At 38.0% G+C, this 18,581-nt stretch overlaps 1 protein-coding gene across 1 annotated transcript in view; it reads right to left on the bottom strand.

Moving 5' to 3' along the window:
• The window catches only part of LOC103618747 (cadherin-12), a 442,407-nt gene extending 431,425 nt beyond the window's left edge, over window positions 1–10,982 (bottom strand). The window contains exons 1-2 of the mRNA XM_017738754.1: window positions 10,947–10,982; window positions 7,269–7,354 (exon numbers count right to left, since the gene is read on the bottom strand). The gene's annotated coding sequence lies outside the window, so the exon portion shown is untranslated. The remainder of the gene's footprint in view (window positions 1–7,268; window positions 7,355–10,946) is intronic.
• Between the last annotated feature and the right edge of the window lie 7,599 nt (window positions 10,983–18,581).

The raw sequence follows: 18,581 nt of genomic DNA, 5'->3' as shown, positions 1-18,581 counted from the left end.
AAGAGGGAGCTGCTTAAGTCTCCAGTGAGGCTTAGACCACTGTGATCACTGTTAAAATCACTGTGATTTTTTTTTTGAAGAGTTTTGAGGAAAACCATTTCTTCCTAAAGAACAGTAGAAACATTTCTCAATTTTAGCTCAGTAACTTAACAAAAATTACATTTCTCTAGCTGGCATCATCCACAACCTTGAAATGGGTTAATATTTCTGAATGAACTATACACAATAAATCCTAATTTGAACAAATTTTGTGTTGTTTTAATATGCTTGCCTGGTTTCTAAATCCAAATCAAGGCTGTAAGAACTTGCATATGTGTGTACTTTGTGCCCCTTTAACACCAATCTTCTCAGAAGATGAGTTTCTGTTACTTGCCAATTGATCTTGTAACCTGATTAGATTACCTTTTTTTCCAAATAATAACTAACTAAATAAATAAAATTAACATCAACATAATTTAATTCAGAAAGATTTTGTGCTGCTGAGAAAGTCATCAAAAGAAACAGGCAAAAAGGCTCTTGTCTTTCCCAATGTACATGTGCCCAGATAATAAAAGATACTTTTTGTGATCCACTAATTGACTCTCCTGATAACTTACATAATAATGAAGCGTAGCTATAGTCTTTGTTGTACATTCAATACAGTAATTTGAAAAGTCTTCAATAAATTTCTTGATATATAATGTATCCATAAATCTATTAATGGTCAGAGAGGTGGAACACCTCTCCTATGAGAAGAGGCTGAGAGAGTTGGGGTTGCTCAGCCTGGAGAAGAGAAGGCTCCAGGGAGATGTCATTGTAGCCTTTCAATGTCTGAAGGCTTATATGACAGACTAGAAGAGTGTCTTTACCAAGGCCTGCAGAAACAGGACATGGGGCAACAGTTTTGAACTGAAAGAGGGTAGATTTTGGGTAGATTTAGATGGGATATAAGGAAGAAAATTTATTTTGTTTGTTGGGAGTTTTGGGGTATTTTATTAGTTTTTGTTTACTTGTTTAGTTTTACACAATGAGGGTGGTGAGACACTGGGACAGATTGACCAGAGAATCTGTGTAAGTGCTCGAGTCTGGGTTGGGCAGAACTTTGAGCAACCTGCTCTAGTGGCAGGTGTCCCTGCCCACGTCAGGAAAGTTGGAACCTTCCCAAACCATTCTGTGATTCTGGTTTAAACTCCATTTTGTTTATTCAGCTCTCAACATTATTTCTGTGGCATACTCCATATTGCACTCTATTTCCTGACTTCCTTCAGTTACTGGTGATGGCATTTTTATTCTACAGCTAGAGAACAAGATGGGTACATCCATAACTGCATAATACATCCATAATTTATTAGTCAAAAAAGCCTTGCAAAATAAGTTTCTGGTTTCCCATAGACCACAAAGAAAAAAGATTTTAAAAAATGAAAGGAAAATAAAAAAAAAGAAGAAAAAAAAAAGGAAAGCATTAGGCATGTCCTAGATGTGCTAAGCCATTATGACATGTGACAGATGATGGTTAAGAGAAAAAAAACAACCTTGTCCTAAATCTGAATATCATTTGCCACTCATCAACATTTCTGATAGCATGACCAGCTGCATCTTATCACATCATGGAATTGTTCCTGTGGTGAAAAAAATGACATAAAACTAAACCAGCCAAGTCTAACTAGATATGCTATGTAAAAAAGAAAAATCTCAAAGTATTATTTATTCTTTTCTCAGGTAAGAGAAATATTAAGTAAGTGCATAGGGAAACAGAAAACTTAATTCATGTTCTGGAATAGTTTTTTGAACAGAGTACACCAACAGTAATGGTAGGGGGAATTTTATCTGTAAAATTACAGCTATGAAAAGCTGGACAAATCATAACAGACAATCCTGTCCAATCCTGTACATTCCCTAGCACTGAAGATTTGTGTATTTTGCATACTTCAATTTTGTTAACCTTAATACAAGAGTTATTTCCATGGACTGATAATGTGAATCTTATTAAATGGAGAGGTCTGCCTTGTATGACTGCTTCATATTCAAACACAACATTATTTTGCCAGTCTTTTTGTTTACGTCAGGAAAGGCAGGAATATATCTGTTTACCCAGCATTTATTGCGAGTAGCAAACAGTGGTGCAACTGCAGCTGTCCCTCATAGTCAGAGCATAGCTTATTTCTGAAAGTGCTGGATTCCAGCTAGTGCTGGAAGCATAAGCCATGCTGAGTTACAAGCCACTTGGTGCATAAAGTACAGTGGGGAAAAAAGGTAACAGGCAGAACTGTTTCAACATTTAAGACTCAGAATGTTAAACCCCCATTTTTACAGGATAAAAGCTCATACCCAAGGGAAGGCAAACAATGGAGAATTAGAAAGCTGCATACTAGGTATGAGATGTGCTTTCTCAGCAGCAAGAGAAATAATCTCTGGAGACCATTTTATTTGTTATAAGCTCCATACAAGAATCAAAGCAGAAAGCAACATAAAGCACATACATATTTTTGTAAAGTATCATAACAGCTTTTAATTACATTTGTTCTACACACTTTCCTGTGCTGCTATCTTTGAAGTTTATTAACACTAATTACTGGATTTCGTATCTTAAAATGCATAGTTAATCCAGGATTTCAACAGAAAAAAAGGTATGTATGTTGCAAGTGGCTGTTTGAATAGCCAAACACAACTCATCTCCTGATTTAAATGAGCAGGGAGAATGACAATATGGCTTTTTGAGATCTCTTCAAGACACCTCCATCTACAGTGCACTTTTTTCATTATAGGTATGATATCCTCAAGCGAGTTTCTGAAAATCTTTTTGAAGTATTTAATGAGATATGAGAAAGAAAAAAAGAAGGTATTTTAAAGGGCTATAATACTAAGTTGCCGAAAGTAGGTTTTGATTTAAACAATTTTCAGAAAACTCTAACAAACCACCTAAATAGTATTATAATGTTCCCTGTAAAATTAAGTGCTATAAGAATTTTGCAACTTCCAATTTTTCTAAAACAACTAGTGCCTGGAATATGTTCAGAAGGAACAATTTCAGCCCTTTTAACTGATGTTTTCAAAGACTGAATTTATTCTTGCTCATTTAATATTTGTAAGATGGCAGCACTGCCATCTTATAAGCAGAGATTCAGAAAACACTGTGCACATGAAACTGATAATAGCAGTTGCATCTGAAGCCATTGATAAATCTATTACATTTAATAAACAACAAAACTGTCAGACCTCTTTTTAGAACAGTAACTCAAATCTAGAAGTGTTTCCTGTTGGGTGGACTGATTCTGTAGTCACATAGAAATAGCATTTTAACCCAACACTGAAATACACTTTGATGAAGATAAACTCAGATAATTAAACATAACCTCAAAAGACAATCTGACAACTTTTTAGAAAGAAGAGACCGGCAATATAACCATCAAGTTGAAGAAAAATAACTGCCTGTATACAGTATGGGTAGTCACAGATTGCCCATTTATAAGATAAAATACTAAAATGTCAACCTATAAAGATTCTGGAATAATGGCTAATTTTCAGTCAGTAAAGCCTGAATGAGATACATTTACATAAAAATCCTTTGATCTGAACATTGAGCTCTTTGTTCATAATCTCATTCTGCAACACCCATCACTACCTCTCATCCCTGTTTGTTGATGAATTGCTGTAGGGTAGTTAAAAAGAAGCCCATTAATAAGCAGCTACCAGAATACATGAATGTTGAAATTACACCAAGACTCCAACTTTGTGTTGACATGAGACTATAAAAAACATTGAAAAGTACTACATTTTATCATCTGTGCAGATTTAAATAGGATAAGAAGTAGCTATTTTAACAACTCTTCTGCCTTCCTCTAAAAACTCCAGAATACCTCGTAGAAAAGGAGATATGGGAAATACAGTTATAAAGGAATTTGCTTCAATTACAGGCCGGTTTTCATCAAGATTTTCACCATGGCTTCTCACACCAATAAGACATAGATAGAGTTTGAGAAAAGGCAGTTCCACAAATACTCAAACCTGCTAAACACATATTCCAGAGACTGGCATCTGGCATTCCAGAGACTGAAAGCTTCACATGTCTACCTCCCCACAACCAGCTAAATATGACTAGTCAAGCTCAACTCATAAAGGCCTTCCAGTTCGCACTTTTGAGTACTTCCTTTTCCTTAAACTACGTGCTTATAAAATTATATGCTTCCTTGCAGGTAACTAACAGGGAACCAAACACTCACCAATCAGGAGATAAATCCTTATGCTCATCTCAAACACAAGGTGAAAATGAGAAGACAGTTCAATGACTACAGTTAAAATCCTGTGATATCACACCAGCTGTTTCAGCTTCCCTGAGCCTAGAAGCATTTTTATTTTTAAAATATGACATTAACCAAAATAGCATTTAACTAATGATCTCCTTTTCCAGTGACTATCACCCTGTCACTGATTTTAGAAATCAAACAAAACACAGAACGGAAAGTTCCATCTGCAGGGCATACATCCTCATGCTGTGTGTCCCCAGTTGGTTGACACCTTTCAGAAAGGTCTCAATTCCCTGATAAAGAACATTTATCCCTCTCTCTCATGGCCCATTCAGCTTCATCTTGCTCTAACAGTGACAGGCAGTTTTGCACACTAGAGACTGATCTTTTGTAAGTTCTGAATCACGGGACTGTCTAAATTTTTTTGTCCTGCTGACATAATCCCAGGCAAAACTTCTACATGAAACAATACTGTCATGCCAGAAAAACTCAACAATTAGTAAAACACAGCATGACCTTGTAAATAACCATGACAGATAGCTAGGGAAGAGTAAAGAGAACAAAGTAAATTTAATTCCCCTTTTACAAACTCATCTGCAAAAGACAATCTATAGTTAGAATATTCTGAAGAAAAATCCTTAAAAACAGAAGGCAAAAGGATCAGTTATGAAGAGCATTTTAAGGACAAGATAAATGCAAACATAATATTCTCAGCAAAACAATCTAACTTACAATTACTTCAATTAGGGACATCTTCCTCTCTGGAGACTTGCATACATTGCAACTTGTATAACATTAATTCTCCATTATAATTAGCTCGCAAACACAGCCTGTTATTCATAAGGCATTATACTGTATTCATTACTGCTAGGTTGTGTGATAAAACTAATCCCCAGAACCACAAAGGAGCCCCAGAACCACAAAAGAGACACAATGGCAGGAATGGGAGCACTCAGCTGCACTCAGACCCATCCCAGGAGCCATCTGCCCATCAGAGGCCCACCTCCACAAGCTCAGAGGAGCACATGGATGCACAAACGCAGGTGGGAACTCAAACCAATATGAGGAAGTGGCAGGCATGTGGTTTGGGTGGGTTTAAGTGTGGTGGGGGTATTTGTGGATGCAAATACCAAGCAATAAACATCCTATCTGGACCCCTCCCAGGATTGTCCCAGCACAGCCTCAGCCTCCCTGGCCAGGTGTGAAACCCATCACAAGGAGTCAATCAGGAGCAATCTGGAAATCCCTTCACAGATTAAAAGTGTTGCTATCCAGGAGACACACCATAGGATGAAAAGAAAAAGCAGTCCCAGGTCACAGGACTTACGGTAGGATTTTTAGAGGAGGAACCAGAGATGGGAAAAGCCAGAAGTTTAGCTGATTTGGGAAGTAACAAGAGTAGGATAATAGAAGGATAATGAGATATAAAGGCTGGGTCACACATAAATAAGTGCTTGGTCAGTACACTCATCTGCCCTTGCCCTGCACCTGACCAGCACAGACCGTCCTGTCCTGTCTCCTTATTAAACTACTTTCTACCCCTTTTGTGGGGGTGAGAAGTCTCTATGCTGTGTGTACATGTGTGGCTGGCTCTGGATATGTAACATGAGCCCTGTGTGTGCATGTGGGAATACATCTTCAGCCTTGCTCCTAGTTGAGCCTGGGGACATGTGGCTGCAGCACCCTCACCTCACCTTTCAGGCTGATGCATCCTGTGTGAAATATTTTGCTTTAACAGTTCTCAGTTGCTCTCTCCAGGATTACTACATAAATTAACTTAATGACAAAAATTAGGGTGCTTTGTCAAAGTCTGTCACTTCTAGAAATCAGAAGGAAAATATTTTGAGGATATCATTGTACAGAACTTGTGTTAAAGTACAAGGATTACCAAATGATGTGATCTCACCACCACAAAGACACACTGCAGTCCATTGTTCCTTGAAGAACTTTTCTGGAAAACACCATTTGCTATACATCATGCTGAAGGTGTAAGTTCAGCTGGTAACATGCAGAGTTAATTTTAATTTATTCTCTTTTTCAACTATTATAGACCACAAAATTTCTTTAACAACAAAGTAACCTCCTCACTCAAATACTTGCAGTAGAAAAGTATACAGACACCTGTTTTCAGGAATTTCTAGTAGAATTATGTTTCAATTATTTAACATAAAAACAAGTAGGTCAAAAAATATCTGAAAGCAGAAACAACTTGAAGAAGTGTTTATATTATCTAGTATTCTAGACTACAAAAGTATTTCCAAGAGGAAATCCACCCTAATGTGACTAACAAGTAAAGGTAACCAGACAATGTCAAAGTCAAGGATTTATCCTAAGATTTTGTCCAAAGGCAAAACACATCTGCTCCAAAGTACAAGTTAACTTTAACATATCCATATGTGGTTCTTCATAAGAGTATAGAACAACCTTTCCAAGATAATATGCAGTGTCAACTTTATTATCTAGGTTTTGTGTATATGTTCTCATTTGAGAAAGCACAATTCAATAGCAAGGGCTTAGAAGAAAGACCCTCTAACCTTAATTTGTATTTTGTTCATGAATCAGAGCCAAAAGTTGTACACAATAGAAGCAACTTTTTACTCTGTACATTTACTACAGTAACTGAGATGAAGAGAGATGCCAGTTGTGACTTGATTTTACTGTAGTTCTAACAATACCAATAGTCTTGCAGATGTTGCAGAAATTTCAGCTACTTATTACTACTTCCAACTGTTCCAATTTGAGCTCCAAAATTATTTCACACTAAATAAAAATATTTAGATCTTTTCAAGGATAGTTCTGCATATTTCAATTTAAATAATATTTAGCAAATAAAGTATGAAACTTTCTACCTGTGAACCAAGGCATAAGCTACTCTAAAAGTGTAAAGTTCTTTGCCATGCAAAACAAACGGAATTGTGAACAAATCTTGTATGAGCTATTGAACAATATACTATAGATGTAAGAATTTTTTGTTCTTATTGATACAGATGCTCACATGTAGTAGGATGCTCTGCTTAAGTGGGGGTAAAACAGCTCAAACTTCACCTTGTTTGCAGAAGTTATCCTTGATGGATGGAGGTGAGGGTCTCACGGTTTCTGAAGAATGCTGAGATCAGCCCGACTCATCAATCCTAAAGATAAACATTTTGAGGATGTGAAAAATAGCATTTCCTCATGGACTCTGGCACTAGTGAGGATGTGGCAGACAAAGTCTCTGATAAAGGAACCAACCAGTGATAGTACTGATAACTTATCTAAAGCTGCTGAGTTGACACAGCAGGCTAGAAACTATGACTGACAGTCAATCACTTTATATTATAAAAGCCCAGCCCCACCTTTGAACAGCCAGGACTTCTAACACATCCCTTCTAAGAGTGTGTATGGAGATCCCTCTCTTGAGAGGAGATGCCCCTCAAGGTTACTCCTGGAGGCTGAGTGAAAGATTTAGCCACAGTTGTTGGCATAGCTGAGTAACATCAATCTCTAATAATTATTTTGCTAGCTTTAACACCATTGCTTCAATATTGCTCCAAAAATTAGTGTACAACACTAGTAGTCATAATTATACTGTGTAACAAATAATTTTGATTAAAATATTTTAATCTAACCATTACCATTATCAATTTAAGTAAACAATTTATTTTATTGATACAAATATATTTGTTTTGCCATCCTTAATCCTGTGGGTCAAAGTCATATAAAGGCTGAATTACACCTATATAATCCTTTAGGCATAGACCATTGACCATGTCTGGGACTCTCTAATCAGAGATGGAACACAATACAAGCATTGACTAGAACATTAGTCTCAATAAATCCAGCAATAAAGCAGAAGGAAAATAAAACAACAAAGAAAAAAAAATTAAAAATTAACATTTATAGATGCATAAGATAATGTTTGTACACATGAAAGGTCTTCTAATACAAGTACCAACATGTTAAAAAGCAATATGTTTCCTTGACTTATTGGCCTAGTTTAGAATGAAATATTGCCCTTCAAAGAAGTAGCACAAGACGTTACAGTGAGCAGCAGGTGAGGCTGAGCCTCTCGGATGCTCTGCTGTGTTCAAGGTACAAATTCCTGATGCTGCTGCTTCCAATGTCAGCAGGTATACTGGTTTTGGCTAGGATAGAATAAAATTTCTCCACAGTAGCTGGTATGGGGCTATGTTTTTGTGGTGGAAAGTGTTGATAACAGGGATGTTTCCATTACCCCTGAGGAGAGCTTACACAGCATCAAGGTCTTTTTTGCTTCTCATGCCAGCAGCAAGGAGACTGGGGGTGCACAAGAGGTTAGGAGGGCACACAGCCAGGACAGCTGATCCCAACTGACTGAAGAGATATTTCATGCTTAATATATAAAGTGGGGAGGAAGAAGGAAGAAAGGGGGGAGGAGTGATGGCATTTGTCTTCCTAAGTAACTGCTGCATGTGGTGGGGCCCTGCTCCGCGCGTTATGGCTGAACAGCAGCCTGCCCATGGGAAACAGGGAATGAGTTCCTAGTTTTGCTCATGTGTGTGTCATGGTTTAGGAATGGTATTCTCCAGTTTAGCATTGCCACTGAAACCATGCACCACTCACCCACTCCCCCTCCCCTCACCCAGCAGTGGGCTGGAGAGGAGAACTGGAGGCACAAAAGGTAAAGATCAAGCGTTGAGATAAATACAATTTACTGGAAACAGCAACGAGATGAGAAAATGAACACTAACAGCAGCACAATTAATAATAAAAGCGTACAAGAGAGAGGCAACAAATCCACATCAAAATTCTCACCATGGAGCTTGACCCAATCTCTGCCACACTACCCAAAGGCAGAAGGGAGCCCCTTCTCCCATCCCCAGAAAATGATATGAAGTGGCATAGAATAACTACCAGGTGCCAGCTGTGCCCCTTCCTCACTATGGCACAAATTAACCCTGTCCTGGCCAGAGCCAGAACAGTGTGGCTTTTTCTATCCCTGTTAAATTGTCTGTCTCACCCCACCAGCTCTCAGTTTGACCCTCGCACTTCTCTCTGCCATCACACACCAGGGTGGGGGGTGAGTGAGTGGCTGTGTGGTGTTCAGCTGCTGTCTGGGTTTAAACCACAACACCAGGCATGACAATTTCTTATTTTTACTGTAGGTAATTAGAGTCCAGCTCAGCCACTCTGAAACATATTTAACTGAATCTTGGCATTTGCTGTAGTTCAGTCATAACCCCTGCTGCCAGCACATGCCACTAGAATGGGATTCATCCAATAAAACATTTATCTAAAATGTTCAGATGTGCCCACGACACTTTCTAAAAAACCAGGCTTTTTTATATTCAGTCCTTCAGAGAAATCTTGAAGCATGGGGGCTTCTTTCAAGTTCTTTTCCCACTAGTTCTCTCTCAATTAAATTGCTTTTTCTGCTGAATTTCTTTTTATATTTTGGTAGTGAAGCAGTTGCTCTTTGTAGATTTTTCAAATAATTTTATCTGTTTGTTGCCAGGAATGCATCTTGAGAAAAGCAGGAGGAAAAAAAAATATTTAGCCAGAAATGGGATTATTTATGCTCTAATAAATGAAGCAATAATATTTTTTTTTTTTTATATGTTAAAAAACCAAATACATTTCCATCAGAAAATAACATTAGGGTCTGACTTTTTAGCAGGTCTTACTCTGGGAGGGAATGGGGTAAAGGTTTTAAACCAAAAGAGCGCATATTCACAGTACATATTTAGAAGAAATTTTTTTTATAATGAGTCTGGTGAAACACTGGAACAGGTTGTCCAGAAAAGTGGTAGGTGCCCCCCTGCTGGAAACATTCAAGTTCAGGCCAGACAGGGCTCTGAGCAACCCCATCTAGCTGAAAATGTCCCTGCTCATGCCAAAGAGTTTGGGTTAAATGATCTTTAAAGGTCCCTTCCAACCCAAACTATTCTGGGATTCTACAGCTTGCAATATAGTGAATTTGAGCAGTTTCCCCTTAAAACTTCCATAGTTTTAAGAATTTTGTCTTCCCCTATGAAGCACATACTTATAGCTAAGTTAAAATGTCATTCATGATGAGCAGAAGGTGATACTATAATCCCCTGAAAAAAGTACAGTTTACATTTTTCCCTACAACCAAAGCCTACTCTATTAATACTGCAATGGTCCTGCAATTAATATGAAGCTAGTATAACTCTTCATACATTTCAAATATACTCTGGGACAAGGCTTTTTGGTTGAACTCATTTGCCACACTGGGGGACATAACTGCTTCTTTTCACATCCATCTCTGGCATGTGGATCCATCCCACACTTCCTAAGCATTTTGGAACTCATCATAAGTTTATTTCCACAGCTATAGTGTGTATTCTCTCACAATGGGAAGAATCTCTATCAAATAATAATCTATTATGTAGATTGAAAATTAAGCTATAGGAAAGCTAGATTACTTACTCAGGACAGCTTGGGAAATTTGTGGCAGAGTGAGAAATTGAGTCTAGATGCTTAACCTGAGTTCCCAGATAAAATATATGTAATAAACATTAATGATGTATACAAGACCACAAATGGTACAAGTTTATCTAGGTAAACTATTTGGAAAAATCTGATGGTTTTGTGTTTTCAATAATGAGACTGAACACCTAAAGAGAAGGAGGTCAGAAAGTTGACATGACCACATGACAAACAAGAGGTGGTTTACTGTATCTTAAGTCTAAGGTTTTGTGCAACAGACAACAATTTGAGAAGCATTAGTAGGTCTTTGGTCACCTTATAAGATGCTGTGATGACTTCACACATTGTAATTCTTGTTAAACTTTAAGGTTGTCCTTAAAAAAAAAAAAAGAGCATCAATGTAAATATTTGCATACTTAAATCCTTCTCTGTTAATTTTTTCTACAACCTAGCATATATTTCCAAGTTTTATCTTGGAGTCAATGTCTCAAATTTTCATCACATCAGAGAACACAGGCTTTCAGCACACAGTATAACAAATTCCTGGAAAAGACCACCATGTTTTATTACACAGAAATCATTAGGGCAGTAAGAGACAAAAATATATTACAGGTTAAAAAAAACAACCTATCCTTTCTAGAGCAGGAACCTTGCTATTTCGGTGAGAAAAATAAAACGAAAAAAACATATAAGAATTACAATTTAATATTTTTTTCCCTCTACAGAGATTATAAAATTCCAGACATGTTACAAACATATGCAGACTGTATGCTCCTAAAGTGGTTTAATATACATTTTTATCTTTTCGTGAGATTTAAAACCAAAGCTCTATACAGGGATTTAAAAATCTAGTTATAGATAGTCTGCAAGAAAAGATAGTAAAAAAATACTTCTGTATTAACAGCATACTCCCCAAAGCCCTGAAATGTAACAAACCCAATCTATTGCAACCACCTTTGAACCAGAATTATGGCCACTGCAATCTCAGTATCTGTTATGGCAGAAAGCATCAGGGAAAAATAGCAACTATGGGAGAAGAACTCATTGCTCAAGACTGAGAGGAGCCTTTGCAAGTTACAAACTAATCAGAATAATTCCCAGACAACATGCTGTGATATTTGCATTGTCAGCTGCTTATTATGATTTATTGGAAAAGTGGGACATGGACACAGCAGTACAATGGAATTGCACTGTGATAGCTGTAGTAATCTCATTACACAACTTTTGTTTTTCCAACCAAAACTCTGCACAGCCACTGTTTTCCTTAAAGCATACAAAGCAAAAGGCTCTCAAAAAAAAAACCTACAACAAAACCCCAGGTGTTTGAATCCATAGCTTCATGAAGTCTCTGCTTTGACTTTTCTTCTTCTATTTTTTTAAAAAAGGAGTGTTTTAGCAAATCCACCATCTACATCTTATTCTAGAAGCAGCTGTGATAATGAAATAAACACTAAACAACAATCAGTGCATCAGAATACTTATTTTGACTTAACATACATGATAACCACCTGATTACATTTTCATTAATGAAAAACATGATCACTCTTTGAAAGGTTAAGCTTTATCTTGTCATCACAATATAAAAGTGTCCTTCACAGGTTTCCAGGTAGCCTGGTAACATAAACAGAGGGATGGTTTAGAGGTTTGGGGTTTTTTTGGTTGTTTGTTGTTTGTTTTGTTTTTTTTTTAATAGGTGCTAGTAGAATTAGAAGAATTCTACAATAACAATTAGCAGCTGTAAGACTACAGTATTATACACACAAAGTAACCACTTACATTGCATTAAAAGTCATAACATTGTGACATAGAACTTTACACCAAAACCACTTAAAAATAACAAACCAGATGGAAAATACTTAGAGAATATTGTGAGATAGACATATAGATATATAGATATATAGATATATTTCCAACTCATGGCATCATAACCGAGATGGAGTGCACCCTCAGCAATTTTGAACACAACACCAAGCTGAGTGGAGCAGTTGACACACCTGAAGGATGGGATGCCATCCAGAGGGACCTGGAAAAACTTGAGAAGTGGGCCCATGGAACATAATGAAATTTAGCACAGCCAAGTGCAAGGTGCTGCACCTGGGCTGAGGCAATCCACAGTACCAACACAGGCTGGGGATGAACGGATGGAGATCAGCCCTGCCCAGAAGGACTTGGGGGTTCTGCTGAGTGAGAGGCTGGACATGACCCAGCACTGTGCATTCACAGCCCAGAGAGCCAAATGTGTGCTGGGCTGCATCCAAAGCAGCGTGGGCAGCAGGGTGAGGGAGGGGATTCTGCCCCTCTGCTCTGCTCTGGTGAGACCCCACCTGCAGTGCTGCATCCAGCTCTGGGTGCCCCAGCACAGGAGGGATGTGGGCCTGCTGGAGTGAGCCTAGAGGAGGGCAGTCAAGAGGGCTGTACTCTCCTATGAAGGAAGGCTGAGAAAGCTGGGGTTGTTCAGCCTGGAGAAGAGATGGTTCAGGGGTGACCTACCCATGGTCTTTCAGGGTCTCAAGGATCCTACAAAAAAGCTGGAGAGGGACTTTTTACAATGGCAGTAGTGATAGAACAAGGGGTAATGTTTTTAAACTGAGAGTAGGTTTATACTAGATACTAAGAAGATATTCTTTACTGGTGGAGCAAAGGTGAGAAGCCTCTTTTCCTTTCCCTCTGTAACAAACAAGGTGTTGATCACACACAGATTGGTGCTTTGCCTATCCTAAGTTTGTCATTTAGATACAGAAGGGAGAGTCTATTATAAGCTTCATCCCTTATGTATTTTACTATGTGAAGGAAGTGCCACAACACTTCAGAACCTTTAGTTTTTAAAGGCATGTTCATGCTCTGTGGCAGCAGATAAGTATTTGGTGGTGGGTGTTGCTTTTCATTTTGAGACAGCCAGTCAAAGCATTTGGATCACTCCCTAGAAAAAAAAAGCTTTCAGATATAAAGATTCTCTGAAAAGGAAAGTGCTTACAAAATGTACCTTGCAATAATCCTATACCTAACCACATCCGCAGCCCCCGTATGTTTCTGTACATCAGCAGCAGAAAGCACCTGCTCTCCATTCGCTCAATTTGGGATGAACACTTAAAAAAAAAAAAGACTTTTGCATACAGCAGACTCCAGATGTTTCAGATTGCTGTGTGGGCACAGAATTAGGTTATTCAGTTTCACATCGAGAAAGTAAAATACAGTAAATTACCTTGCCAGGACATCAAAGTGGCACAGATTACAGCTCTTCTTCTACAATCATCAGATGATTAAAGAGCGTTTTCCACATTAAAACCTCTTACAAGGGACCACCATTTTCCAACTCTTCATTTACTCATTAAGCTACATCTAGGTTTTTACTTCTCTAATTAGAATTTGATACAAGCTCTTTAGTCCTAAGTGTTTTTTTAAGAAAGAAAAAAGGTTTTATCACCTACAGAGTAAAAACACTATTTTCATTGAAGAGACCTTGAATTTAAAGCTGCATAATTGCAATGTGAGTTGTTTTAAAAACAGACCAACAGTTCATAAAAAAAACAAAACAACAACCTGACCAAAACAAACAAAGATTAAAAGGAACTCCCAAGGAGCAGAAGTGAGGCACAGAAATCCAAGTCCTCCTCTTTATTTGCTTGCAGTCCTTGACACAGATAGCATCAGAAAGCAGGTAAAGAATTCAACTGCTTCCTCCTTCACTAAATAAAAGTGCTCCAAAATTGTATAACCCAATGCCTGAAAGGAGGAAATTTTATCTTCCCTACAAAAAAAACAAAAAAAAACAAAAAAACAAAAACCAAAAACAACATATTAAGACACATGACTCAGTTTACCCAAAGCAAAATAAGACTGCTCATTTGAGGTACAGGGAACTGTACCTCAAGCCCTGAGGGGAGAGAGGAAGGAGGGGCTCTGGGCATTGGAGTGAAGACTCCTCTGTTGCCCCTGGAGGGTACCCAGGTGGAGCAGGGAGAAGTGTGAGAAGAAAGGAGAGGCAGGGGAACTGTTTTGGACTGATCACAATCCCCTATACTCTGCCTCAGGGCCACTTGGAGTGAAGCTCAGCCCAGGAAAAGATGGAAGAAAACTGTTGTTTTAAAGTCTTGTTTCTTATAACTCAGATATTTTTAAAATGCCAACACAACTTCTCTCCAAGTCAAATCTGTTTTGCCTGATAGTAACTCGTAAGGAATTCCTCCCTCTATCTAAACCCACAGGCTTTTCCATGCAGGGTCTCTCCCAGTGGGGGAGTGAGAGAGCAGCTGGGTGGGTGTCTGGCAGACAGCCAGTATCTAACCACCACAGCACAATATTCAGACTCAGGTCTTCATTATAGTCCAAAATACTTTCTTTCCTCCTTCTCCTCAGAACGAAGATGTTCTGATTTAGCATCATATCTTGGACATAGCTAGGAATCCTAAAATTCAAGACTTCTGGTCCATATACTGGTGAAAAACAAATAATCTCCCTTCTACTTCTTTTGCACTTTGAAGCTAATGCCCTATCTCACAAGTATCCAGATACTGCATATTAACATGGCTTTAATATGTTTAGCTCTATATATGCAAATTAGACTAAATATGATAAATAGAAAATCAAGTGTCATAAGCAAACCCATTAAGTTAAGGCACTAATTTCCAGCAAAAGGCCGTGTACGATGCAGGTGTCTTAACTTTAACATAAGCAGCAGTGAAAACATACTTATGGTAGAGCAATGTGAACAACTTCAGTTGAAACCAAGCTGAAATACTAACTCTACCAGAACACATCCCCCTTTTTTTTCTTTTAATAAAAATATTGCTTCAAAATTACTTTGGAAAAATTACTTTTCAAATAAAATTTTAATAAGGATCCAGTGTGAAAATGCTTGAGAGTCTATTTAAAATAAATTTCCTACTGTGCACATGAATGAGGCTATATATGACTAAAGTTAAGCAAATCAGATCATCCGCATTGCTCCTTGTGGGTGCAAGAGTGAAAATTTTGGCCTTGCACCTAATTACCCTCTACTTCATCTTTATTTGACTGTATTCACATTGCATTTAGTTTTCCAAATGGATGCATACTTTAAATGCACAATTAGCTATAAAGTGCAAAGACCAGAAAAAGAGAGAAATTGCTGAAACCAGTTATTGTCAAGAGCTTTACTGGAGTGTGGGTTCACCATGTTTCTACAGTAAAATGCTAAGCCTTCCATTAGAAATTTAGATGCTGGTCAATAAAGACTCCTTTTCTGAAGTATCCCTTATGGATGAACATGTTAGTCTTCAAATCACTAGTTTAAAACCAGTGACTTGACATCAAACAATCAAGTTTTGTCTACAGGAGAAGAGGATTAAAGATTAGGTGGCACTTGAGAAAAGGTTGAGAACAAATTGCAGCATCATACAAAAGAATATTTTAAAAAGTGCTGAAACAAAAATCTGCAGAACATCCTTACAGAAACACTTAAATTGCTGATGAATAGTGGGGGAAATAATAATGCAGTTCCTATTTTAAAATAATGCTGCTAAAAAAGAATCTAAAATTTACAGCCTGGTGAGATTTGTCCCATTACTGAGTAAACTGATAGAGAATCTAATTAAAGATAGAATAACAGAACAGTTGGATAAATATAACTTGATAGACTCAAGCCAGCATGGCTCCAGTAAGGGGAGAAAGGATAGAGGAGAAAGAAATCTCACTCCTTTAACCCAGTAGAGGTACTTTTTTGCAAGCACACACAAAATGGGGGGACAGGGGGAAGGAAAGGGAGTAAATGAAGATGGGCTTAATTAATTTCAGTTTTCAAAAAAAATATAATTAGATCTTTCCTAAAGGAGTATTAATTTCTTGGTAATTACACATAAGGATATCAATTATTTAGCCTTCTGTCACCAGCTGTGTACTAGGTAGTTTTCTAAGGGGCAAATATCTTGATTTAGAAACTAATTAAGCAATCGGAAATAAAGTTTAAAAGTTATTCCTCAAAACAATCACAGCTATTTTTAAATAGAAAAATCTCATGGGTCTATGCAGTTAATGATTTGGAAACGGAAATAGTTAGCAAATGGATAACATTTCCTGGTGACACCACACTGCTTCTGTAATAAAACAAGCAAGATGATAGCATATAAAATGTAACTTGACTACTACAATTCGTGAAGTCGTTCCCAGTGAACAGAAGATAAGAAACCTCCAGAATCATTCTTCAATTTCTCAGTGATTTTGTTTTTTTTTTTTTTTCCTCTTTTTGTTAACATGAGTCTTGGACTTCACTGTAGACAAGTTGATGAGTTTGGTTGTCAGGTATTAGGAACGCGAACGGAATGCTTGGGTACATTGGGTACAGGAAAATATAAGCAAAACTGTCAGAACAATGGTCGATATCCTCAAAATCATAAATGAAATTTAAGACGACCACTCCTATAGAACATATAGAAACTAGGTATCCAGAGAACTGAAAGGTTAGCAGGCTCCATTTTGATATTTATTGTTCACAGATGCTGCTATGAAGCAGGAGCAAGAGTATTCTTCCAAAACTTATAGAGAGATTGGTGAGAGAAAACAAAGGGGAAAAAAGGTTCCAAATAACCTGGAGGTGTTGCTATTGTCAGCCTGGGTATCAGAGTAACTCCTCTCCTCTACATCCACCAAGGATAGCAGAGAAGCAGCAGAGTAATTAGTTTCTGGTGGTAGTGAGGAAGTAGGAAGAGTGATGCTTCGAAGCATCAAATCACAAGACTAAACAATTCTGGAGAAATAATCAGCCAACAAGTAGAAACTTTAGGTAAATGTTGGGCAGAATATTCTTACAGATGGGACCGGGGGGAGCCACAGACACATTAAACAAATAAGAATTCCCTGTGTCTCTCACCAAACACAGACGACACCTTGCAAAGCATTTGGCAGCGCTGAGCAGCCCTGAGGGTCAGGCTTGGCTCCGGTACCTGCTGCTCCTTGAGCACCTTTGCAGTGCTCTTGGACATGCACCTTTTGCACAGCACTCACTAGGATGCTGCTCTCCTTTCAGAGCTCAGCAGGATCCACTTTCACAATTCACAAACTATCACTCCCAAAGACCTCTGCAAGTTACAGGAGCTCTTCCTCAAACCCCTTCCCTGCTCTGGCCCAGATAGTCACAAGAATCTAAAGCAAAAGGAAGGCAAGGTGGAATCTGTTCCTGTCCTTAGATCCCTAGGGCTTCATCTGGCTGGATAGCTTTGGGATCAAAGGGTACTGCTGGGGAAGGTCTGCTTATTCCCCTTTCAGTTACTTCAAGTTTCTAGTATTTCAAGACTCACAGCTATCCTCCTTTTTCCCTCGACTTTTGTTATTTTTTATTTTTAATTTATTTAAGTGAAAGGTCTCTGATTGAGGGGGATAGATGCTAAAGCAACCTGGAGAGCCAGAAGAGAACTAGCCCCTAACAGACACATATGGATGAGCAAGGAAGAAAACCTAAGAGAAAGGAGCTGACATATGTAGCTCCAAAGAAGGCCTTGATATACAAGCCACATCAGAATCATGATGAAATGAAGACAAAAATATCCAAGATAAACAATTTGCCCAGAAAGCTAAACTAGCCTATGCAGGAAGTGAAGCAATATTGTATGTTCAAACAAACTTGGAACTGAATTAAGATTAAACAAGCTACCTGTGTCAACAATTAGCACCAGGAACACACATAAAAATTCAATACCAAAATAGAATAGTTACAGAATTGGCTCTTCATTAGCAATTGCCTGAAGCTTGTCAGGGAGTTCCCAAATATTCACAGATCTACTTTTCCCTGTATATTTCTGCCTCTAGGCAAAGCACATTGGCTTCTTGGATGCCTTCAGCAAGTACTGGAGGCTGTTAGGTCTGGTTTGGTGTTTTTTTTCAGTTCCCCTACCTGCTTACCTCATTCAGAATTCATGTGGTGGTTTTTTGTTTTGTTTTTTGGATACACTCTTGCTCTCCCCTCATCCCCATTTCCCC

The sequence above is a fragment of the Corvus brachyrhynchos genome, unplaced genomic scaffold, assembly GCF_000691975.1.
Source record: "Corvus brachyrhynchos isolate BGI_N302 unplaced genomic scaffold, ASM69197v1 scaffold23, whole genome shotgun sequence".
In the NCBI taxonomy this organism is placed as follows: Eukaryota; Metazoa; Chordata; class Aves; order Passeriformes; family Corvidae; genus Corvus; species Corvus brachyrhynchos.
Note: the sequence above shows the minus strand (reverse complement) of the source record. Positions and strands in the feature narration are given on the sequence as shown.